Here is a 26,588-nt window from a genome sequence, read left to right as displayed (position 1 = left end):
TCAGACTCATGTGGTTTTTGCTGACCACATAGGCAAGACCTATGTGAGGACATGTGATGTGCAGGGAAATTGGCCATTTTATTACATAACCATTTTACATTTCCTGATGTCTTCTGGCTTTATACGTACTACCTATCCCTTCATGATAAAAGTCTTGGAATCAGTAAAGATACAAGGAATATACCTAAACATAACAAAAACAGTTTACGAAGTCAATAGCCAACATCAAACTTAATGGAGAGAAACTCCAAGCAATTCCATTAAAATCAGGAACAAGGCTTGTCCACTCTATCCATATCTATTCAATTAAGTCCATATATAGGAAGAACTTTCTTCTAAATAAATTTAAAATCATAAAGGAAAGGAGGGACATTTTTCAGTATACCTAGCACTGTTGTATCAGAGGAAAAAGTTTTTTTTTTCAGTTTGTAACATAATAATTTCTCTTGAACAGAATAAGGATTTGTATGTTCTTCCCTTTATTAATTTCTTCAATAGTCACATATAGTACATCTACAGAAGATGTGTACTTTCTGAAGTCTTTGTGGGGTGGAAAATGTACCAGACATATAAAGGGAAAACATTCTAGTATACCATCTCACTGGTTATTTATGAATAGTCTCATAGTTTCAGTTGCTCAGGCTGAGAACCAATGTGTGCAGAATCTGGGATGAGAATATACTCTATCACCCAGCATTCCCACCAGATTGGCACACGTGATTTATCTCCTACCATTAAATACATTTTAGATTACTTCCATTTCTTTACTACCTTCCAGACTCAGGAGTAGCTTTGGAAATGTTTATATGACTTAGGCAGAGGGTGTGGCTTAAACCTTTACAATTTATCTACTAACAGTTTACTTTCTTTTAGTTGGTAAACTCCATAAATCTTGATAGTCACCTATGGACTCTTTAGAATAGGTTAAGTAAGAATATATATATATATATATATATATATATATATATATATATATTTTACATTCAAAACATAGATATATATGACAACCAAGTTAAAGCTGATGTTGCCAAAGTCCTGAGACATGAATGACGTTTATCTTTTTTTTAATAGTTCTTACTAATTACATGACAGTATTAAGTTCACACAAAAATGAGAGAAAGTTATTGTCCATATATTTTTGTTCCTTACTTGACTAGTCATGTTTCATGTATCAGTGTTTGCATTCATATTACTACAGATGTGATGAACTTGTACAAAGCTCAGAAAGTCCTTGTGTTCATACTCTATTGTGCACAGGGAGCATTTGCACTGCTCTGATATTCCACTCCTCTAATTTTGTTCATACCCTAATAATCATATCTTAAAATATATAATTAATTGTTTGGCTTATAGTAATTAAGTGTTGAAAAACACTTGTTCTGTCTACATCATTAACTGGTATGTGCAATAGTTTGAACAAGAAATGCATTCCCTAGACATGTAATTGACCAGGTGGTGCTTTTTGATGGCATGTTTGGGAGCATGTTTGGGTGCTTTGATGGCATGTCTAGAACCATTAGAAGGTGAAGCCTAGTTGAAGTACATCACTGGGACATCGCCTTTCTGATTATGCAGTTTTTGTGTCAATGCTTACACATTCCTGAGTTCAGCATCAGCCTAAGACAGAGCAAGGCTAGGCTCAGACCTGGAGGAAATGGTAATTTCAAGGCAGTGTCCCAGCCAACCAGCTTATTTTCAGTGTTAATAAAAAATATATGCTTTCTGTCTCTTAAAAATCAAAAGGTAATGGGATGCTGATTTATAAGATAACAAAAAAGAAAACCTGGATTAAATAACTGAATTAACATGTAAAATAAAAGACTGGACCAGTGTTCTTCAGGACATGAGTTATCCAGAGAATTTTTTAGAATAAAAAGAGAGAACTGCTTGAAGACCACACACACACACACACACACACACACACACACACACACACACACACACACCAAGAAAACAGGACATGGAGAGAGAGATTTTGTAGAATAGCAAGCAAGCAGAATATAGACAGAGAAATCCCCAGAGAGAAAGCAGAACATAGAAAAAGCAGACTGGAAAAGCTGTATGAAGCAGAGCACAGGTCATCAGTGTGAGCCACAAATTGACTTCTAGTCATTCTTTTCCTTGCTCCAAGACACCTCTACTCTCAGAACCTCTCTTGAAGCCAAGTCTGGTCCCTAGAATTCCAATGGTTTAATATTGGAATTATAATGAGAAATAAAGAACAAAACCATCTTAATTAAGAAATATCAAGTAAATGGCACTGGAATTGAAGTGTAAATGACTCTTGGCTAGAAGCCATCACTGAACAGCTCATCATATACCAATGGCCACCTACTCACCAAGAGCAATTCTGCTCACCCCACAGAAGCCCTTAGAATTTTACAGCTAGTTATCAAGCCCCAAGGACTGCTCAGGGCCCATCCTCTTTTAGCATATCTTGGGATTTAAAATTCTATTTATAAAACTTGAAAATTCAGTGTTTCAGTTCTTTCTTTTCCAACTTGAGACTGTGTTAAATAAATACAATCATTGTGAAATCTTTTGCAGTATAAACTAAATGAGTACTTCCTGCATATGTGACTCCATTCTGTAGTAGAGCATCTAGAAGGGAGACTTTTTCCTACACAATAATTAGAAGTACTTCAAAGTCAAGTAATTGATTTGGAAAATATGAATTCTGAAGGCAGTTAGAGAAGAATTCTAAGGTTATGAAAATATGTAGAGATGATTTCTAATTTTTTTTTATTTTATGTCAGATGATACCTAGTTGAGCTATAATGAGGAATGTAACCAATTCTCAATGCTGCTGACTCTTTAAATTTTATTTGTTGCTCTAAACTGCAGTGTTCTTTGTGGTTATGTCTACCTAGATGTCTGCTGGTTAATATCTTTTTGGATTAGGTTTCCCCCCCTGCTTTTTTCAAAAGAAGCTCTGTTAATGTTGTAAGTACTATTTAACAGTAACACCCTGTGCTATATAGTTAATGTGTGCCTTTATGAACAAAGCTGTGTGAACTCTTTGGCTTTAAACAAATTCTAATGAGTTCTAACTTGCAATGTCTTGCTAATGTGTGTATTTCTGTGTAGCAGAGAGAGCTGTTGATGTTGTAAGTACTTATAAGAACTTTATCCAAAGATATTTTTAACACATGTTTATAATTACTCACAAGTTCAAATGTGTCTGGAAAAGTATAATTTGAAATCACGTTGTTTACACAAGACACATGGGAGTCCTTATGTGCCCTTTTCAGGATGGATGTTTTCTGGAAGGAGATGTGTGAAGTGGATTTTTAAAATTAAAAAGCAAACATTTACAGAAAATAAAATGGATACACTATTTTGGTATAGCTCACATTGTTTAGAACACAGCTACTTTATATAAGATACTAAATTAAATAACATAAAGAGCAAAGTGGTAAAAATGTATGATCTTGCAGAGGACACAAATTAGGAAAAAATGGAATCCTACAAAGTTTTTCTAATTAAAATAACCAGGAAAATGAGAATACACAGACATAGAGGATCTAATAGGGATTACAAATAACCTATTAGAGTCTAAACACACTATCCTCCTATTTTTATGGAATATTTTAAAGATCATTCCTTCTACATGGAACACTCACCTCTTTTATATTTCACCTGTCAATCCTCACCATACTCTTCAATTTTTCTCTTAATAATAATGAAATCTATACACAAAGAAAAACTTCTATTTTTATATTCATTTTAAAAGTTAAGCTATGCAATGAAACCCCCAAATGTAACAAAAGTTAAACAGGACTTGAAGCCTTATCTGAGAAGACTCTGTCTGCAACGGGGATGGTTAATGCAGAAACTCCTTATAATAGATCAATACAGTGAAATAAATTGACACATTGCCATTATTCCAAAGATATTTCTTCAAGCTGTGATCATGCAAACAAGCTTAATTCAATATAGTGGGGCCATGAGCACACAGGCAGATATGAATACAACACACACACACACACACACACACACACACACACACATATACACAGAAACACACACACACACACATATACAGAAACACACACACACACAGGATAGATGTGAACATAAGAAGAGTCTCACTGAGGATCCAGCTATACCTCTCTTGGGCATATACCCAAAAGATGCCCCAACATATAAAAAAGACACGTGCTCCACTATGTTCATCACAGCCTTATTTATAATAGCCAGAAGCTGGAAAGAACCCAGATGCCCTTCAACAGAGGAATGGATACAGAAAATGTGGTACATCTACACAATGGAATATTACTCATCTATCAAAAACAATGACTTTATGAAATTCGTAGGCAAATGGAGGGAACTGGAAAATATCATCCTGAGTGAGGTAACCCAATCACAGAAAAACACACATGGTATGCATTCATTGATAAGTGGCTATTAGCCCAAATGCTTGAATTACCCTAGATGCCTAGAAAAAATGAAACTCAAGACGGATGATCAAAATGGGAATGCTTCACTCCTTCTTTAAAAGGGGAACAAGAATACCCTTGGCAGGGAAGAGAGAGGCAAAGATTAAAACAGAGACTGAAGGAACACCCATTCAGAGCCTGCCCCACATGTGGTCCATACATATACAGCCACCCAATTAGACAAGATGGATGAAGCAAAGAAGTGCAGACCGACAGGAGCCAGATGTAGATCGCTCCTGAGAGACACAGCCAGAATACAGCAAATACAGAGGCGAATGCCAGCAGCAAACCACTGAACTGAGAATAGGACCCCCGTTGAAGGAATCAGAGAAAGAACTGGAAGAGCTTGAAGGGGCTCGAGACCCCATATGTACAACAATGCCAAGCAACCAGAGCTTCCAGGGACTAAGCCACTACCTAAAGACTATACATGGACTGACCCTGGACTCTGACCTCATAGGTAGCAATGAATATCCTAGTAAGAGCACCAGTGGAAGGGGAAGCCCTGGGTCCTGCTAAGAGTGAACCCCCAGTGAACTAGACTGTTGGGGGGAGGGCGGCAATGGGGGGAGGGTGGGCAGGGGAACACCCATAAGGAAGGGGAGGGGGGAGGGGGATGTTTGCCCGGAAACCGGGAAAGGGAATAACACTCGAAATGTATATAAGAAATACTCAAGTTAATAAAAAAAAAAAGAGTCTCACTCTAGAAGCAGTTAGAACTGGGAGAATGGCATTATTCTAAAGATATTTCTTCAACCCATGATCTTGCAAGTAAACTGAAATATAGTGGGGCCATGAGCACATAGGCAGATATAAATATACCACACACAATAAATGCAGGTGGCTAAAGTCTCATACAATAGCCAATTTTATTCAGAGCATCAGACAGTTTATACTCTGAGTGTTAGAGGAGTCACATGTGTAGAATGTACAGTCACAAAAGGAAGCCATGCATGGCAAAAGAATGTTTTTCCACAGGTATATAAACAAATGACAATTGTGACAATAGCTTGTTGTAATGAATAATCTAACATAACCTCGTTCCTGTCTGCTATTCCTGGGAGAGGCACAAAAGCATAATCTAAGAACAATTACATGTTCAATAAGAAACTAAGATCACAAGATCACTTATCTTGGTATTGGCATTATTTTTTTTATAAATTCTCAGAAATCTCTTTACAGAATTTCATTCTTGGGCCATGTTCTAAAAAAAGGAGACTCAAAAAGGAAAGATTTGAGGATAAAGGAAAGAAGATGATATAGAATAATTGGGAGGGATGTTTGATGAAAAAATATGTAGGTGTGAAAACATAAAACAATTTTTTAAAAATAAAAACAATGCTCCAGGAAGTTGAGATCAAAGCAGATATCGAGACAACCATATTATAATGACTCCACTTGGAGCAGTGGATCTCTTGGCTTTTAAATTGATTCACTAACTACTCCACAGAGATTTTTTCACTCATAGAAAATACAATACTTTGCTGGGTAATAGTTGGAAATGGATATATATTTTGTAACACTGACATTGGTGAAGTTAAAAAGGGTTAGCTCAGGGTTAGGGGGATGTTCTGCTCTTGCAGAAGACTCAGAGAACCTAGCACAGCTCACAGCAATTCATAACTCCAGTTCCTGGGTACCCAATGTCTTTTTCTGGAAACCAGGAACACCAGACATTCACACAGTGTACATACACTCATTCAAGCAAACACTCATAACCCAAAGATACAAACAAATCAGTCTTAAAAGAAGGTGAGAAGTGAAGATAAGACTATCAATTGGTAGATTCATTACCTTTGTAGGAATTCATCCAGACTTGGAATATCCTACAGCACTACAACATTTATATTAATATTTGGGGAATGAATTAAGATGTGAATTAATCTATGAAAATGCTATTGTTTCCAGAAACCATTCTATTACATATATTTAAAACAAAACTACTTACTATTAAAATGCTTCAAATAGTAAAACCAAGTTTTTTGTAATATAACCTGATGTCAAAACCGGTTCTAGGTCATGATTCTAACTTACCTTTTGTAGTTGTGATAAATGTCAAGAGTAAATGCACAGTAAATGCACATGAGTAAATGAGTAGTAGGGGATTTACATTAATATATAGGTTACAAGCCATCATTTGAGAGAAGCCAAGGCAGGAACTTAAGAGAAGCCTGAAGCTCAGCTTTTCTTTTTGAATAGTTAGTACAGATTCATAAATATTTGTATAACTTACAGAAAGATTATATGTTTATTATAAATATATGTTTTCTTGAGTTCTGAGAACATTTTAAATGTAAATGTTAAAATGTGTGTGCATACATGGGCACATGTATGGGTGTAGTTAAGTACATGGATGCACACATGAGTGTTTAGGACAGAGGTTGGCTTCAGACATCCACTTTCTTTCTGGAGACAATGTCTTTCATTTGCTTGGACCCCAAAAATTCAGCTAGTTTGTAGACCTCAAGTATCTTCCTGACTTCTCCTTTCCTGTGCTGGGATTTCAAGTATATGTTACCACACTTGGACTTTACACATGGGTTCTGAAAGTTGAACACACATCCTTATAATATAAGCATTTTAGTGACTGAACTGATTCATCAACCATAAATCTATATTTTTAGAGGAAAGATATCAAACGGTACTTCCTTGATCGAGGGGGATAAACATAAAGGTTCCCTGAAGGTTTTATATGTCCACAAATACATATGCATATATTTTGATGACAATAGTCTTTTGATTTTCTTACTAATCTTAGCACTTATTTCCAAAATATGGATAGCCATAATTTGTTCTTCAACCATCTTGTATAGGAAATATGCATTGATATAAACCAAATATTATTTCTGTTCAATTTAATACTGTTATCAAAATACTGGTGCAGATTCACAATTCATTTCAGGCTATAACAGTTATGAACCATTTCTATAGCAACAGAGAAGACATTTAAGCTTTTCAGGAATGTTTCCCCCTTACTAATTACTGGCCTAACTAGAGACATACCAGTCTTCCAACAATATGTTCAACTTTATATATCTTCATTTAATCTATGTTCATTTTCAAAAGATAATTACTTAAATTCATCTCATCTGCAAGATGAACCAACACTCAACCTTCAAATTTATTCAGCAGGTCAGTCCTCCATAACCACTGAATACTGAGGCATATAATGTGCCAATTCTTCTACCTATGAATTCATAGTGTGCATATTTCTACAGTGACACTGAAGGTCTTGACACTGTGACATACTCTTCCACATCACTAAGGATTCTGCAAGCTACAAACTGACAGTGGTTCCTATTGCTTGAAGGAAATGTCCTGCCATTTCAATTAGTATAGCAGGTGACACCTTGCTGACATTTCAGCAAACATCAGGGCAGTTAGAAATAGAATAAATTCCATTTGGCTTTAATCTATAAACCTAAATAACAACCATAAAAGACAATGCTTCAAAAGACAGTACATCCATAGGAATTCCTTGCCTGGGTAGTTTGAATAATGTTATGTAATATATGATCATTTATAGCTAATGAATAAACACCTTTGCACTTATATTCTTGTACTGTTTCTATATACACATAAGAAGTTACCTGAGCTGAGGTCACTAATGTCATTCACTTGTCACTTCACTGAATTCTTTGCAGGAAGCAAGTCTTCCTTTGACTTCTCATGAGCTTCTTCCACACCATGCTTTTCATTCTAAAAACACAAATTCTACAAATAAGAAATAATTTTGAATGCTACCTGAGTCTCTTTCTTTCTGACCCTTAGTTTCCAATATTTTCACAATTTCTCTCTTTGATGCAGAGAAATATTTCATTGTACACTTCTCCAAATCCATTTTTCCTTTTTGAAATTTAAAACCTCACTTTTCAATCTCAGTATCTTTCAGAATTCTATTCTGACAAAACTTCTTTGACCAAATAGATGCTTATATACTGAAGCCCAAATAGGAGAGATGCCAAATATCAGAAACTATTAGCTAATATTGATAACATTTCAATGCATGTTGTTCAGAAATTTTTACTGTTTTTTTCTATATATTAAATGTTATATTTTAGAAGAAAAATAGAAACACTTAAGACACTACACACATAAAACACTAGAATACACATACACATGATTGATAATAAATATCACATAAAAGTAGAATCATACACATTAAAGTTTTCTTTGAACAAATTCTCTTATGAATCATGGTATTGTTGTACGACTTCTCATCGGGACAACTGTTTTGTGGATGTAACCTAAAGTTCCAAGAAGTTTGGGCTGTAGGAATCAACAAACAGGAGAATATTCTGTGACCTCAGTACAGACATTAAAGAAATATATAGTTACCTTGCACTCAATAAAGTTTCTGTTATACCAAAACTACTCAATTGGGCTATTTCTATGGAACATAGAAGTCATGTCTAAGAATCTACAGAAAAAGTTAAGAAATAAGAAATATCATTCACATTATACTCTTGTAGAAGGCTGGGCTGAATTTAGTCAGGAAGGGGCCAAAGCCATTTGCCCTTTAGCTTAAGTTGTATTTCTTGCATCTGGCTCTTTGTCTCTAACAAGACACTGATAAATTGTTCTTGATCACACAAATCTTCTGTGTATAGGAAAGTGAACACTTAGGCATCACATGAAACACCACTGTCAGCTCAAGGGCAAATATGTATAGTACCACATTTTGCTCCCTTGGAACACATCTGCATCAACGAGTATCGAAAACGATTTTTTATTGAGCCTGAGAATATACATTTAATAATTTATGATTAAATAAAACTGCAAAAAGGTAATTTTACCAAATATCACAAATTCAGATTTATGCAACATTTTTATCAGACACCTTTTTAGGTATCATATAGTTTCATGATTTTACAAGTAGACATATCTCTACAAGTCTATTGTCTTCAAAGATTATAAGGAGATTTTGAAAAAAATATAAACAATATGTAAAAACAATAATTGTCTATTTTCCTCTTATAAAACACTATTTTTGTCTTTTCTTTTAAAAAATAACTTGTTGATTATAAGTTTATTTAACTATATGTTAAGATTATCTACATAATAAAATTTACTAGTCTAAATCCTGTGTTCCCCAAACTCCTTGTTGATATCTTACCCCCCCCCCAGGATGATGCTACTGGAATGTGGAATCCTTCAGAAGTAATTAGGTTATGAGGTATGTGCCTCATAAATGGAAAAGTGTTCAAAAGTGTAGCATGAAAATTGTGAATGACTTTTTTTTTAACCATTGAATCTTTACAGAATGTTTTACAGCTTCTGTTCAGTACAAAATGAGGGAAACATAACTTTAGAAAGCTATTTTCCTCCAAAGCTGAATATTCTTTTTCCATTAAGTCAAAATAAAAATCATCAAATACATTTTTTCTTTGAGTCATGATAATACTATGACAACTATTTTCAATTAAGGTTATTACATACTGTATATATACCCAACATTCATGCTTATGTGTGTTCATGTTTTGTTTGGTTGTGCATTGCTCTCACACCCATGTTTTCTTCTTTAAACAACCCTTTCCTCCCTACTGATCCCTTTCCATGGCCAATACCTGAACAGGGAGTCAGATGGACTCCCAAATCCGTGACAGACTATTGGTAGTTTTAGTTTTATATTAGCCCACCAACCATAGTTGGTATGTATTTATGATTATAATGCCTGTGTCATAACTTAAAATAACATTTGTATCATATTCTCCCTCTCTTATAGCCACTTCCTTAATATGTCCTGCTCAAGGCTGAACACTAAACTATCTTCTTTTCTCAGCACCTTGAGCTGCCAAGAGTCTCCAGTATTATTTGCTGTTCACTATAATGGTATCAGGCTAATATTGTAGTTTGTAGAGTTCTGAGATAGATTAGACTGCTTATACCTGTATTCTTCAGCAGACTACACAACAGCTTCCAGAACAGGAAAGTGAGCAAGTGGGAAGAAGGCTTAAGGCTTACTTTCAGCTTTGTCTCTTCTGAGTTTGCAAGCAAGTTATGTAGTATCTTGAGCAAAAAGATCTTGTCATATAGTTATACTTGAAAACCAGAGAGATATAAAGATGCTGTATTGTTTGGTGACCCTCTTTCCCCTTTATAAACAGTAATTCATAGATATCTTATGTCTAGTGCCATGAATTTTGTTTAAAAATCCATGTGTTCCAGAAGTATCATTATCTAGCCAAATGAGATATCTCATTTGTAACTTATATTTTTAGCTGTCTAACCAACATAACAAAAATTCCAGATTGCTCTTTCACATACCCTTTATTTAAAGTAACCTTCTATTATGTTACTATTAGTTCGACTCCCATTCCTAGTAGTACCTGTGCATCCTAATTTCCTCCTTTTTACTGTTGTATTGCCTATGCTCTACTAGCCTTCTGTTATGTCTCCTTAAGACATCCTACTTCCTCTTTCTAACTTCCTTGATTTATAGGTATACTAAGTAAAGTACACAGCTCTCAAAATCCAGTCTAGGATTTAGATATCAGAGAGGCATTTGGCACTTGTTTTGTGACACTTGCGTTACTTCATGCAATATTGTTCTATCAAGTTCTACAGCAATTTACCTGCAAATGTGATAATTTTACTTTTACAGATTAATATATTTCTATTGTTAACATATGCTACATTTTGATTATTCTTCTGTTGGTGATCATTTAGGAAGTTTGTGTTTCATAACTATTATAGAGCTACATTCAATATGGATGAGCAAGCTTCTCTAGAGTTTGATAAAGAATCTTTTCAACATATTCCCTTCTAGTATGATATGGCTCTGGCATTCTTCAACTCACACCACTCGCAACACGTAAACAAAGTCTATTGAAACCTGAGTTCATTGCATTTTCATTATGGAAATGGGAGAGGTTCATGAGGCTGTTTGACTCCCTGAGAATCTCTAGACTGTTAATGATTGCTAAGAGAGGGAAAGACATTACTTGGGTCATGTAGAAACAAGAAAAGACATGAAACAATAAAGAGGACTTGTTGGGGAAATAAAAGGAACCAAAGGGAGAAGAGTAAAGAGAGAGTAAATATGATCTGATGTCATTGCATCCATAGATTAAAATATCACAATGAGAGGTACTATTAAATATAAGCCAAAAATAAACAATTTATCACACAAATGAAAGTAAGTCTTCAAATGCATAAATTTATTACAGTTCTAGTGGTTTAAGAATCTTAGAAGCCCCTAATCTTACACTATTCATATTAAAGTGGTATTAAATTGCTAAGACTCCAGAATGGCAATAAATTTCTACTGTCTACAAAACAGCCCATCTACAGTATCTTATCAGAGCAGCCCAAATCCTGTACATGACCATATACTGACAGATTAAAATCTCATCACAATAACTTTTAACTATTTTTGATGGTTTTAGATATTGTTTATTTGTTTACTTTTTTGTTAAAGTCTAATACAATATATTCTAAATATGTACTGTACATTTTATATTAGTCATGTACCTTGTATTTATAAGAGTTGAGCTATTGTGCCATAGTTATGAATCATCCATGACAATGCAACTTAGTGGATATAATTAATGGTCATCCTAAAAGGTATTAAAAGCACAAAGTGTCCTGAGCCTTAAAGTTCATAGTGTGTTAAAATAGATATAAGTCTTGAGTCTGGAAGCTTATGGTGTTTAATGCAAGTATAATCTCTTTTGTGCTTCTCTGTCATTTATGTACTGTTTTTCAGTTTTCATTCTGCTCAATAAATAGTTGTATTTTTTAAATTTTTGTCTCTAGTTTCAGGGTTACACTTTGTTCTTCACTCTGCACAAGTTTATGAAGAATAAGGATGTATTTGCCCATCAATATAGTTTTTGTACCTTTCATGTGATTTTCTGAATGGAAAATGTACTTATTTTCAGATAGAATAAAAGAGCATATGAGTGATATGTGGGTATACGAGGGGAGGTTCTGATGCTAAGGTTCTGTTCCCCAATCGGTTCTTGATTTGTCAGTAAAGAAAGACACGGGCAATTTGCTGGGTGGAAAGTAGAGGTGGGACCTCCAGGTCTCTGGAGACAGGCAGAAGGATGCTAGGAAAGGAAAGAGTTTCAGCCATGCTTTGAAATAAGGAGAATGCAGCAGCCATATGGGGTCCCTGAAGGAGCTAGGGCCTGGGACCACTACTACAGATGGGTACTCATGGATGTTTGGCAGAAACCAAATGGGATTAGCCCCTAAATTTGGGATAGTTGGAAGAGTCTAAGTTAAGAAGTTGATAAGGGCATGCTTTTCCAGGCATGGTTGTGCCCAGCAATTGTGTCAAGAAGGCAATTTGTAAAGGAACAAGCTCTCTCTGTCTCTGTCTCTGTCTCTGTCTCTGTCTCTGTCTCTGTCTCTCTCTGTCTCTCTTTCTCTCTCTCTCTGTGTGCATGTGCGTGTGTGTGTGTGTGTGTGTGTGTGTGTGTGTGTGTGTGTGTTTTATTTGCATATTCAAGGGAAACTGGGAAGAGGATGGTAGTATGGTCCCAGAGCAATGGTAAGTAGAGCAAAAGAGAATCTGGGAGGGATTGATAGCATGCTCAATCCAAGAGCAAATGTATCATTGTAATACTACACACAACATGGGTGAGATTAGTGAGAAGAAAAAGAGATCTATTATTATAATTTAATTTCAGATTAATAGATTATTTTTGGTTTGTTAGAAATGATGTGTGATTATGGTAAACAAAATTTCAAAAGATGAAGACTAAACATCACGAGGGTTTCTTTTTTTCTACCTTCCTATATAAAACAACTCTGCAAATGACTAAACCAAGGTGTAAGAGGCACTGCTATGCTGTCAGCAGTCCAGATTCCTTCACCACTCTGCCTACGATACTAATACATGGGTAATATATTAATGCATTTTCAAGAATGCCTTCTAGTATTGAGGTTGACTACTAAATTTCTAGCTCTACATGTCTGATTTAGATAGCTAAAATGGAAAAGGGAAACGCAAGAGAGATGCATCTGCCATATGTCAGATATTTAGGTACTCTTCCTAGAATTCCAACTTAAGGACACAGAAACATAGCAGATCACCCCTGTTCCTCTCACTATTGAAAATTAACTTGGATCTTCTCACTGTCTTGGATACAGTTTGAGACAGGTATTGATTTAGGTCAACTTCTTGACAGAAAAAATAAATACAGACATTGCCAGGGTTCTGCTAATATGAAAAAAACTTGGAGATAAAAAGCACAGTGACAGGGCAATAGCAATCTAAGTATTCATTAAAACTGGTTAACCCATAAAATTGGTTAACTACAGGGGTCTGCTGCATATAAAATGAATATCATGTTATATTTTTCTATATTTTAATGAACTCTTTTCAAGTTAAAAAGTCAGAATGTCCCTTCTCCTTATTGTTATACCCTTTATTATGTTTTAAAATTCACAACTGGTTATTTCTCTTCACTAAGATTTTACTTCAAATACAGTCATGTGAGATACTTTTATGGATTCATTTTGTTTCTTTCACAGAAGCTCAATTTTGCCTGAAAGTACTGTTATCAACCCAGCTTTATTTTATTATTTAGTAAATTATTCTTTAATATCAACGTTTTTGACATTTGCTAAGTAATTTTGTTTGTGTGTTATCTCAATATAGTAAGCTTGGCTCATGTTAGCTTTTTGTTGATTCTGAGGTATACAACATAATTTTAATTTTACTAAGATGTTTCAAAACATATTTAACATTCATCATTAGAGTCACATTTATTCAGTACATTTTTAAAATTGAAAATGGGAATGCTTTTCTCTGTTCAATGCTTTTCAATCTGTATATGTTGCTTAATAAACGTGTTTTATGAGTTCTTTCATATCTAGCAATTATTCAGGAAAATAACTTGTGATTTGACAGAAAGAAAGAAGGAAAGATATATGGGAGAGATTGAAGGAATCAAAAGGAAGGAATAAATGATATAATTATATTTTAATTTTAAAACTATAAAAAAATAATTATTTTTCTTATCCTGTTCTAAATAGATACTTACTTTATTAAAAATCTAGCTGAATACTTACCCTTTTCTTATTTATTTATTTATTTATTTATTTATTTATTTATTTATTTATTTATTTATTTATTCACTTTCCATCCTTTAGCTGACCCCCTTCCTGGATTCCCTGCATATTGTCCCTCCCCCAAAATCAACTCTCATTGGCCGCTGAGAGGATCGAGAAATCCCTGAGTGTTGCCCTACCCGGGCACATCGAATCTCTGCAGAGGTAGGTGCATCCTTTTCCAATGAGGCCGGATAAGGCAGTCAAGTTAAGGAAATGGATTTCTAAGAAAGGCATCAGCTTTTGAGACAGCCCTGCCCTTACTCTCTCACTCCAGTTGTTCTGCACTCTTGCCACAAGTGGGCAGGGGTCCTGGGTACAGCTTTTGTATGCTCTTTGATTGGAGGTTCAGTCTCTGGGAGCTTCCAAAGGTCCAGGTTAGTTAACTCTGTTGGTCTTTTTGTGAAATTCTTATCCTCTTCAGGGCCCTCAATCCCTCCAACACATACTCTTCCATAAGACTCCTCAAGCCCTATCCAAAGTTTACCTATGTGTCTATGCATCTGTTTCAGTCAGCTGCTGGGTGGAGCGTCTCAGAAGAAAGTTATGCTAGGCTCCTGTCTGCAAGGATAACAGAATTCCATTAATAGTGTTCGAGATTTATGCTTGCCTAGGGGATGGGTCTCCAGTTGGGACCATTATTGGTTGGCCAATCTCTCCATTTCTGCTTCATCTTTGTCCCTGCATTTCTTGTAGACATTTTGGACTGAAAGTTTTGTAGGTGGGTTGGTGCCCTTATTCCTCCACTGGAGTTCCTGTCTGGTAATAGGAGGTGACCGTTTAGAATTTCATATCCCCATTGTTATGAGGCTCTTCTAGAGTCACCCCTCAAGACTCCTGGGAGTTTTTCCCCATTCCAAGTCTCTGGTATGTCCTAGAGATGCTCCCAACCCCAACCTAGTTGCACCAGCTGTAGATTTTCACTCATTCTCCTAGCTCTCCTGAGTCTCCAGACAACAAATTTGAACGTCCTGCAACTCCCTCCACCCCTTTCCTACCATGTTTCCCATCTATCTCTCTCCTATGGCTATTTACTTCCCCCTTCTAAGTGATAATAAAGCATCCTCACTTGGTGGTTCCTTCTTGCTTAACTTCTTTTGGTCTGTGAAGTACAGTATGGGTTTCCTGTACCATTGGTTAATATCCACTTATAAATGAGTATATAATACAAATCCCCTTTTGGGTCTGTGGGTTACCTTGCTCAGGATGAAGAAATAAATGGTATAATTATATTTTAATTTCATAAATTATAAAAATTAATATTTTCCAATTCTGTTCTAAATAGATGCTTGTTTAATACTTTGATACCTTAATTTTTCTGGGTATTATTTTATTTCTTCCAAACTTAATGCTATACAAGAGATTAACATTCGTTTTGGATAATTTTGCTTTTATACTAAATATTGATTGTGATAATTTTTCTCTTTTCATAGTCAGAAATGATTTGGAGATTAGCCTGGGTATTGTTCACTCAAATATGTGAATCTTAAAAAAAAATATTTTCAGCTTTAACTATACAGTTGCTTTTATAAGTACTCAGGGTGGCGACTGGGTGTGTGGCTGGGGGAGCATCCTCATGAAGGCAGGGAGTGGGGGATGGGATAGGGTGTTTCCAGAGGGGAAACCAGGAAATGAGATAATGTTTTAAATGTAGATAAAGGAAATATCCAATTAAAAAATGAAAGAAAAATCTCATCAAGTTTAAAATGGAATAATGGCTAGGAAAATTAAAGTGTAGGAGGGATCAGAACAGGTAGATGAATAAATACTGTGTTATATTAAGAACAGAAAGCTTTAATGTGTCATAGCAAAATAGGTTAAATAGAAGCTAAAAGACAGGACTTTGAAAGTTTAATCATAAATAGTGCTCAAGGAAATGAATATATTTAAAGTCTCTTAAGTTTTTGACAGTGGACATATGCACAAAATACTGAAACAATGTTGGCCATATCATTAATATGGAGTTTCTTGTTCTATGTTCCAATCAAAACTTTAAAATCTTATCATTATTTAGTATAACACATTTGTGTTGTTCCTTCTTAATTCATTATGCCTTAATTAAGGAGTTAGACTGCCCTCCATTACTTTGCAGCCTTACTTTCTTCGGTGTTACTCTGACACAAAATACAATACCCACAAAATGCATGGAAAGAAGTTGGCTTATGGTCTATAATGTCTCAGTGTGCCAGAGGCTGATGCTCCAAATTGTGTTAAAATACAGAGACAGAAAGAAACTTTCTTGGAGCACATATTTGTAATTAGTAGGTAAAAAAATTATATTTTCCATGTTAATTTTCCATTGTCAACATTAAGCCAATACTAACAATGAAAAAATTGGCTAAGTATTACCTGTGTTCCATGTTTGAGAACAGGAGTATTATCCAGAAAACATAGTATACTTTTGTACAATTTAATTTCATTATGCTCTGTCTTCTGAATGGCAATAGAGAAAATGTGTACCCTAGAATCAGAACCTGGTTCAAATGACCAAGTTATTTACTTATGAAAAAGGGAACTGTCATTTCACTAAGTTATTAGAAAAGGTGAAACCCTGAAAACAATAAATCATACAGAAAAACTCTTGTTATATATTAAGGCTATAGCAGCATTTGCTGCCATAGAAATTAGTATGTCATATTTATCTGCCATATTTATGATTATAGTTTTATTTGCATTCACTCATACCCTCTCACAATTAGGGGAAACCACCATGGTTAGTTAACCCAATAGCATCTGATTTAAAACCCTAAGCCAGAAATGTATGTATTCTGGGAATTACTCCAGTATTGCAATCTCTTCTGTTCCATTTATCAGGGAGGTAGAAGCCTATCCTCACACATGAGTGCTTTCAGTGTATTTGTGAACTCTTTTGTTATTTGCTTATTACAAAAACTGTACAGCGAGCAGCTTGAGGGAAGAAATCATCACAATTTTGGAGATTGGATGCAGTCCTTAGTATGGCAACCTCAACATTTCATCAAACATGACTTAATTGAAAAAAAATAAGAGAAAAACAGACAGAATATATGTGATTAACATCAAGTTTTATTGTCACTGTGTAGAATCTAAATCTTAAAATCTAAAGTTCCAAAAGAAAAGACAGAAGGAAAAGGCACACTGAACTTTTAAGAATGTATTCAATTTTGATAGAATCTAAAAGTAAGGATAGCAAACACAGATTTTATTTTTCTTCAACCACACACAATATTTAAAAAAGCATAAAGAGCTTGGCAAACATGTTTTGATTCAACAGATGCATAGCTTCTCAAGTTCTGCTGATTAAAAAATTAACATAACGAAATGTGCATTCCATCTTGATTTTTGCATTTTCTTGCAATTGATGAAAGAACTTAATGTCCCCTCTAGCCTCTTCAGGTGTTCTCAAAATGAAAATTGTTACATTAATATATTCTTGTTTCCTGGCAAGGAACATAGTAGAATAGGTTAAAGTCTGTATTGCATAACTAAAGTTGAGATCTGGCTTTCTTTTAAATATGGTTAGTGTCATGAAAGCACAGAGTAGATGCTTTAAGTTACAGTTCTTCAGACTGCCAACAAACATTCGCTCTCACAGAAAACCCCCCAATATTTCAAAGTCAAAAGTTTTCATGATGAAATTGTTATGAAGTGACTTTTGTTGTTAAAGTGATCAAATGCTAGGATTGTGTAAATCAGTTTGAATTTTCATTATACAGCTCAAAGTATATAATTACTCATTATATTTTATTTTTAATAATACTTATATAATTAGGTTATTAAAAGTAAATAAATTGAACAAAGAGATATTGAAATGTAAGATTCAATTTTTAAATTTTATTTAATGAATAGACCTATCAACTGATTTTGATGAACTTTGGATGGAAACATGAGCTAACATAAATACATAATAAATTTATATATGTTCCCATAAAACTATGCTGACTTTGATTTTCAATATCATATACTTGATCTCACTTAAATGTAGCAAAGAAAACAGTTGCTAAATTAATCATATAAAATAAGCAAAGAGGTTAGACACAATGACATTTCCAATGGTACTAAAGGTATGTGAGAAAAAATAATAATTGAAAATTTCTCTTTGTGCAGGTTTTTGGAAATCAATATTGAAACATGTAAGGAGCCACAACTCAATTAAGAATCTAGGGGGTAATTTGAATAAAGATGTAGCAAATCAGTATTTTGTAAAATAACTGACATTACTACATTTGCTTAAAGCTAACTTAAACAAAAATACTTGAGATATTATTACACATAGTTTATATCGAAAAGTCATGGTGCCTAACACATCAAAAATAATTTAAATGAATGTATTATTTAACATGTTAGTTGACGTGGAAATTTCTGGTTGAGTCATATGATGTAGACTTATGTGATGTTTGCTGAAGCAGACTCATGTGATACCTTGCTGAAGCAAGGCCTATGAGAGGACTTCAGATATTTGGAGAGCATATAACTAGGACCCAACAGACAGTAATAGAGCACTCTCATTGCTAGCCATGCAAGTTTCCTTGGTTTCAGGTCTTTGCTGATCTTTACTTCCTTGAGAGAGGCACAGCAGATAACTTCTTAGTTGATCCCAGTGACTCATGCTGATTTAGCTGATGCCTGGCTGTTTCTACTAGATTCTGCTAGTGCTGCTGACTCATGCTTGGTGAACTGGACTGTCAGTATCTTGACACTATTGAACTGGGCTGCTGGTATCCTGACATTGAAGATTGGAATCACCTCCAAAGAACCATTCCTAAATAGGTCGACATCCTCTTGTCCTATTTACCATTTTTCTCTTTGGACAGTGAACTGTAAGTAGGGGGAATATGGAAGCATTTGAGTATCCTTACTAAAGTAGGTTTTGAAAAATCTAAGCCTACATTTAGTATTCCTGAAGATTTATTTAACAGAGCCAAATAATGCATAAAAAAGTGATCATACGTAAAGATGCTTATTACAACATTGTTTATGATATAGGAGAAAATTTAAATTTCTATATGCATTGTCTGTATAGTACAAGTCAGAAACTAACTTGATAGTTTAAAAAGAGTCCAATACTACTTAGTGGGAGGAAGTTCTGAAGATAAAAGAAAAGTAAAATGGAAGAGTAAATTGGAAGGTTTAACGTTAGTCAAATTTTGTGTAATATAAATATATGCAAAAGTGTGGGGCAGCAGGCAGTGAAAGGTACCCTGATTCCTGGTCAAGATATGTCAAATCACTGGGAGACCATAGAAGGGACAGCAGAGACATTACCATTCTCCCAGGATATCAAGGCCTCATATACCTGTACCTCCCCCCTCCAACAGACCCCTGTAAAGAGGTTTGAGACAGACTAGTTACATAGGGCAATGCCCCCAGCCCCTCTTCCACAGGTGAGGACGTGACCACAGGGTACAGAGGCCCAAGACAAATCAGTCACACAGGACAACATCCCAAACCTCTCCTCCACAGGTGAGGACATGACCACAGGTTACATAGGCTAAAGACAATGCCCCAAGCCCCTCCTCCACAAGTGAGAACATGATCACAGGTCACATAGGCTCAAGACAGATCAGGCATCAAAACAGGACCACACTACCAAATATGTAGATGAGGTCTTCCCAAGCTCTCAGGCCAAACCAATAGGAAGTACAATAGCTAGACCACAGCATAACCTTCACGCAGTTAAGCTCAAGTAATTCCTTACTTATTCTGTCTTGACTTCTCTAGACCTAGTTGGGCAGCCCTCCCGGCCATGCTATCCAGGATCCTTCATAGCAGCTATGTCCTGCATTCTTCTCAGGCATGGTGTCTCTCCTTTCCTCTGCATTCTCACAGCAAGGTGTATCTCCTTTTCCTGCTCCCAATCCCAAGCCTGGGAGATTCTAAAATTCTGCCTCTGTCTGTCTTCCCCAGGTATTGACTGTTGGCATCTTTATTTACCAATCAGAACCAACTGTGGCAGGTTCCCATAAGCTACATGCAGACCTTTTCATGGAAACAGGTTTTGTTTTGGGGGGAGAGAAACATAATTAACATTCTTAATACAAGCAGTTAGATTTCTCACTTATATACAATTAAAAAGGCTCTCTTCTCTCAGATATACATTGAATACAATTATAATGATTATGTAAATTGTAAGGTATGATATACACATAACATCTGGTCATTAAACTTGGTAATCAAGATAAAGTCTTTTACCACCTATCCTCACAAAAAGAGGATATAATTCTGTACAATAATACCGTTTGATTTTAATTTATATTACCATCTGAAAACTATCTTTTCCAATCTGGAACATCTTCATTAATGTTCAACTGTGAGAATATAACTAGTCCTCAACCCTGTCAGTGATTTGAAGAGTTTAATATTACTTGAATGATCAGGAAACACAAAGACAGCTTCCAAAACTCAATCACCAGACATAGCTGACTTCCTGGACAGTCTTCAATATTCTTTACAATGTTGGAGGGTCTGACTTCATCGTTCTCTCCTAGAACCACCTGAAAGACTTTAAGTGAATCAGGAATTATGTAGGACTTGTTTCCTTGCTTGGCAGAGCTTAGTAGTCAACTATCCTGCATTCATTTGTCCTTCATTCTACAGTTTTTTTGTCTATAGATGAAATTGGGCATTTGTTGCCCAGTGGCTGGCTTGCCATAAGGGAAATAACTCTGCCTGGAGGTAGTGATTCTCAAGATTTTCCTTGAAGTGAAATGGAGTTACTGTCATGAGCAGATATGTCTGGTAGTCAAAGATGTTTTAATAATGAAATAACATCAATGCCATATTCTGTGGATCTCTGATGCTTTTGAAAACAGTCTATCTATATACATGGCATAACTGAATTGTCAAATATTGATTATTCTTAGCTATTCACTAGTTAAACAATCTTGAAAACACTTTGTTGTAATTAACTAGAACCAAACAAGACCATGAGTTTCTCTATTTACTCGCATTACTTAATAATCCTAAACTCTTTGTAATAGCAGCTATTAAAAGAACTTGGTATAAGCCTTGTATCCTTAAATGAGTTGCATAGGCACAATGCCTAACTACGAGAAACAATAATAATTTTAAATTCATCAATAAACGAAGATTTGTACCAATAAAAACCTTAAACCTGTATCAATGTACACATTTTTTTACAATTGCAAGAAATGGTTGCCAAGTGAAGGAGCCTAGAGAGCACAGCCCATGGGGCTGACCAACTAGGTACAGAGAAGCCAAGACAGAATTAGTAAGAAATAACTTGGGATTAACTTCATGGAGGTTAATGGATTGGTCCCACTATTGTCCATAAGAAAGGATGCTAATCCAAGTTATATAAAGAAAAGAAGATATAAATATATTCACAGACACTAATCTCCATAGAAGGGAAGAATTAAATAAATCCATATAAACTTTATATTTGTAAAATTAATACAGTTTTTGGAACAAAATACTTTTAAATTATATTTTGAAAAGCTCAAAAAAAGCCACATCAATACAAAGGCTATGTGTGTGTGCTTCATTCAGGAATGTTAAGCATTGATGCTGGCTGTGAACCTGCAGAGGAGATTTTATTAATTAATTCTGCTGGACCATTATGTGGTATTAACCCCTGAGCAATATCCTCTGTTCTCTCTCTCTCTCTCTCTCTCTCTCTCTCTCTCTCTCTCTCTCTCTCTCTCTCTGTGTGTGTGTGTGTGTGTGTGTGTGTGTGTGCGTGTGTGACCATGTGCACTTGTGTGGGTTGATGTCTGCATGCAGGTGAGGGCAGGCACAAGATAAGGTAAGGCCTGTGATTGAACAATGAAAAAGAAAGGTGAGTGGAGAATTTTGGAGATGGGACAGAAAGAAAAAAAAGATGGAGGAAGAGAAGGACCCAGATCCGTGTGGCTTTAAATAGCCACAGGTAGTTATGAATATCTTTTTAAGGATGGATAATTAATTATAGACAATTTTTCTTATCTAGATGGGTAATTTTCACCAATATCAATTGGCTCCCAGTTTATTTTGTGAATGTTTTGTGGGGTGATAATTTATTAATATAAATCTGATTGGTGAATTACAAGTCTCTAGAGTTTTAATTTTGCTGAGTTACTGGAAATTGTGACTCTAACTTGGGCTAGCATGACAGCATGGGGGTAGCATGGCAGTGACCTGCCAAGGGAACTTAGTGAATTGGGTGGAAATGTTCTGGGAGCTTCAGACCGGAGAGTCTGCAGAGATGAGAATACCCTGCTAGTGCCATGTGGCCCACCAGTGCTGACACAGCTTGAGATTTGTCCATAGTTTTAATATTTCCTACTACATATGTGTATGTGTTCACGTGTGTGTTCTTGTACATGCATGCGTTTTCCTGCATGTTTGTGTGGGTGGTGGTATATATGTAAATATATATGTGCCTGCAAATGTTTGTACTTGTGTGTGGAGTTAGGGGTGGAGTTTGACACTGGGTATCTGCCTCAATTTTTCTTCATCTTGTTTTGTAATTATAGTTACATCTCTTCCTCCCATGTATACCTACTCTGTCATAAACTCAGTCATTCATTATTACACAGAGAAAAATATAGAGAGATATAAATGAATACTTATATAAACAAAAAATCTACATAATACTTTTGTTTGCCTGTATATGATTTTAGGGCCAACCATCAGTCTTGCATAAACAATCAGGGGCTCATTCCTTGGAAGACTAATTCTCTGTATATAAGTAGCTGTAAAATCCCTGTAGCTATTCTTCTAGGGCTGGGCCCCATGCAATGTCTTCCATTAATACTGACATGTTGTGTAGTATTGTCATTATTCAGGACTTGTTTAAATAGCACTTCATGCTGACTAGTTTCATGTAAACTTGACACAAGCTAGATGTAATCACTACGTGGGAGAATGAGAAAATGCCTTCATATGACTGGACTGTAGGCTGGCAAGACTCTGCAGCATTTTCTTAATTGTTGACTGATGAGAGAGGGTCCATGCCATTGTTGGATTTACCATTCCTGGTTAAGCTAGCCATGAGGAAAAAGCCAGTAAGCAGTACCCCACCATGCCCTTCACATCAGTTCCTGATATCAGGTTCTTGCTCTTCTTAAATTCCTGTCCTGACTTCCTCCAATGATGAACAGTGATGTGGAAGAGTAAGCCAAATAAACCTTTTCCTCCTCAAGTGGCTTTTGTTTATAGTGTTGCACCAAAGAAATAATAAGTCTAACCTATACAGACATACTTTTTAGATTTGATGAGTATGGCTTCTGTCATATGTAGGAGGCACATTCACATGCCAGAATTCCTGGGTCTCTCAATGAACTTAAAAACCACAGATTCTATTAGGCTATTTGACAGGCAAGCCTAGGGGAGTCTTATCTCTACCTCACTAGTGCTAGGATTACAGGTATGTGCCACTCTGCCTTGCTTTTCTATAGATAGGCAGGGTTGAACCCAGTTCCTAAGGTTCTCATGCAAGCATTTTTTATCTCCATCTTGCCGGTGTGTGCCTTTGATTTCTTCTGTATCCTTTCATGCTCTTTATTGAAAGCCTGCAACAAGTCTTTGATGAATTAAGGTACCACCTTCTTTAAACTGATGAGCCCATGGACTGACAATGAAGAATAATATATGGAGAAACTGATACAACTCCATTCATTGGCTGTACCTTAAATAAGAATGTACATTGCCTTTTGTTTTCCCGAATAAAATGGAAAATTGCTCTTTAAACATCTGTTGAGCAAATGAGAAAATGAGTTGGAATTTTGATGTGGACTGCATTATTGCATCTGTAGGTTGCTTTTAGTAGGATGACTATTTTCATTATTACCAGTACATTAGCATGGGAGGTCTTTCCATCTTTTGAGGTCATCATCAATTTCTTTCTTCAGGGACTTGAAGTTCCTGTCATACAGTTCTTTCACTTGCTTAGTTAGAGTCACACCAAGGTATTTTATGTTATTTGTGACTATTGTGAAGGGTGTCATTTCCCTAATATCTTTCTCAGGCTATTTATCCTTTGAGTAGAGAAGGCTACTGGTTTGTTTGAGTTAATTTTATATCCAACCACTTTGCTGAATTTGTTTATCAGGTGTAGAGTTCTTTTGTAGAATTTTTGGGGTCACTTATATGTATTGTCATAACATCTGCAAATAGTGATACCTTGACTTATTCTTTTTCAATTTGCATTCCCCTGATATCTTTTTGTTATCTAATTGCTCTACTTAGAGCTTCAAGTACTACATTGAATAGATAAGGAGAGAGTGGGCAGCCTTCTTTTGTCCCATTAGTGGGATTGCTTCAAGTTTCTCTCCCTCTAATTTGATGTTGGCTATTAGTTTGCTGTATATTTCCTTTATTATGTTGATATACGTGCCTTGAACCACTGATCTGTATACGACTTTTATCGTAAAAGGGTGCTGGATTTTGTCAAATATTTTTCAATAGCTAATGAGATGACTATGTGGTTTGTTTTTCTTTCAGTTTGTGCTGTTCTAACCCAGCTCACAGAGCTCCAGGATCCTGACATTGATATAATAGTCAAAGAAAATACAAAATGCATAAAGTACCTAACCCAAAATATCCAGGAAATTCAGGGCACAATGCAAAGACTAACCCAAAAAATAATAATAGACATGGATGGAGTTGCCCTCCCCCCAACCTGGTGCTGGTGGAACAGGTAGTACTGGAGATGTTCTTCTTTCACCTGGGTATCTTCTCCTGTGACAAGGCCAAGGACAATTGTCCAGAAGGAACAAGAGGCGGACAATAGTACAGGGGTTGGGGAGTGGGGGTAGCTGGCTGTCCCTGCTGGAGGCCTTGGCCAAGAAAGTCTATCACAGCCTCACCTACCTGGAGCAGAAACTAGGGGCCCAGTCATTCTTCAGCAGGAACGACTCCATCTGTACCATCTACACTTCCCTGCATAACGAACTGAAGAAGGTGGTGGCCGACCGAGGCATCCTGGGTGGAATGGCTCCTCACGTGGAGGAGCTTCTCCCCAACCTGTCAGAGCAGCTCTGTTTCTTTGATCAGACTCAGATGGAGATCATAGACTTCTATCAGAAGATGTACGCCCTCAGCACACAGAAATTCATCAACACGGAAGAGCTGCTCAGCACCTTGGATACCATCCTCAAGCATAGCTTCAGATTTCACCACTCCATCCTCAGCATTCTGGCAACCTGAGTCATCTCCTCAAGGCGCAGGCCCAGATCTTGGAGTCGAAGTTCTTCTCTTCTCTCATTACCTTGCACAACGCTCACATGAAGTTTCAGAGCTGGGGCCAGACTTCTGAGAAGCAGCTGGAGACCAAGAAACACCTGTTTGGGGGGCAGTCTCAGAAGAGAGTGTAGCATCCGCACCTTTTCCTTTGGCTGATGAAACTCAAAACCATGCTCTTGGCAAGTTTAGCTTTTACTTCCATGAGGTGGTGAGTCAACAGATGACCACTTCAGAAATGAAAGCGCTGATTACCAAGGTGAACCTGGACCTCTTTGGAAAAATCTCCAGTTTTATCAGGTAATCTGACACTGCCAACATGTCCTTAATTTTTGACAATCGCTACTCAGAGAGCTTTCCTACAGAGAGGCCCCTAATGAAGTAGACCAGTATATATTCCACAGAATTGGGATGTGTATGCCTGGCATGGTAGCAACGTGCCTTGGGAACTAGATGGGTAGAGACATTGCAGCTGGTCTCAGAGAGTAGCTGTGGTCTCTCTACCCAGTGTCAGGCCAGTCATGCACTGTCCCAGTGATATCATGATCATGACAGACCCGAGCATCTGATCTGAACATCTTGAAGAAAGTGGTTCACTTCTATGATGACAAAGTCCAGAGTACCTACTTCCTGACCTGCTCAGAACTCTACTTCACCATCATCAAAGAAATCTGAAAGAACCTCCCATTTATTTCCTTCCTCTATGAGCTCTCTCTTGCCCTTAAGAACCCCAAAGTGTTTGCAAGTCTGAAGCCTGGATCCAAAGGTAAGAAGGAGCTTGGCCAAGAGTTCCCAAGACTTGATACATTGTTCTTAGCTGAGTAGTTTGTGATTTGGATTAAGCTTAGCTCATGCTTCTTTCTTTCAAAGACAAGCTAATGACAGACCTCCCTAATGTTGCACAGTTCATAAGCAATAAAGACC

At 36.2% G+C, this 26,588-nt stretch overlaps 1 protein-coding gene and 1 pseudogene; one reads left to right on the top strand and one right to left on the bottom strand.

The window, feature by feature from the left end:
* Positions 1-26,588, bottom strand: part of Erich1 (glutamate-rich 1) — a gene marked incomplete at its 5' end in the record, with an annotated part of 52,793,804 nt that overhangs the window by 36,699,243 nt on the left and 16,067,973 nt on the right.
* Kics2-ps1 (KICSTOR subunit 2, pseudogene 1) lies at positions 23,978-26,489 on the top strand (annotated as a pseudogene).

Source organism: Rattus norvegicus, chromosome 16, assembly GCF_021556685.1.
Source record: "Rattus norvegicus strain SHRSP/BbbUtx chromosome 16, alternate assembly SHRSP_T2T, whole genome shotgun sequence".
NCBI lineage: Eukaryota > Metazoa > Chordata > Mammalia > Rodentia > Muridae > Rattus > Rattus norvegicus.
The sequence above is the reverse complement of the archived record's forward strand: the minus strand, read 5'-3'. Positions and strand labels throughout refer to the sequence as shown.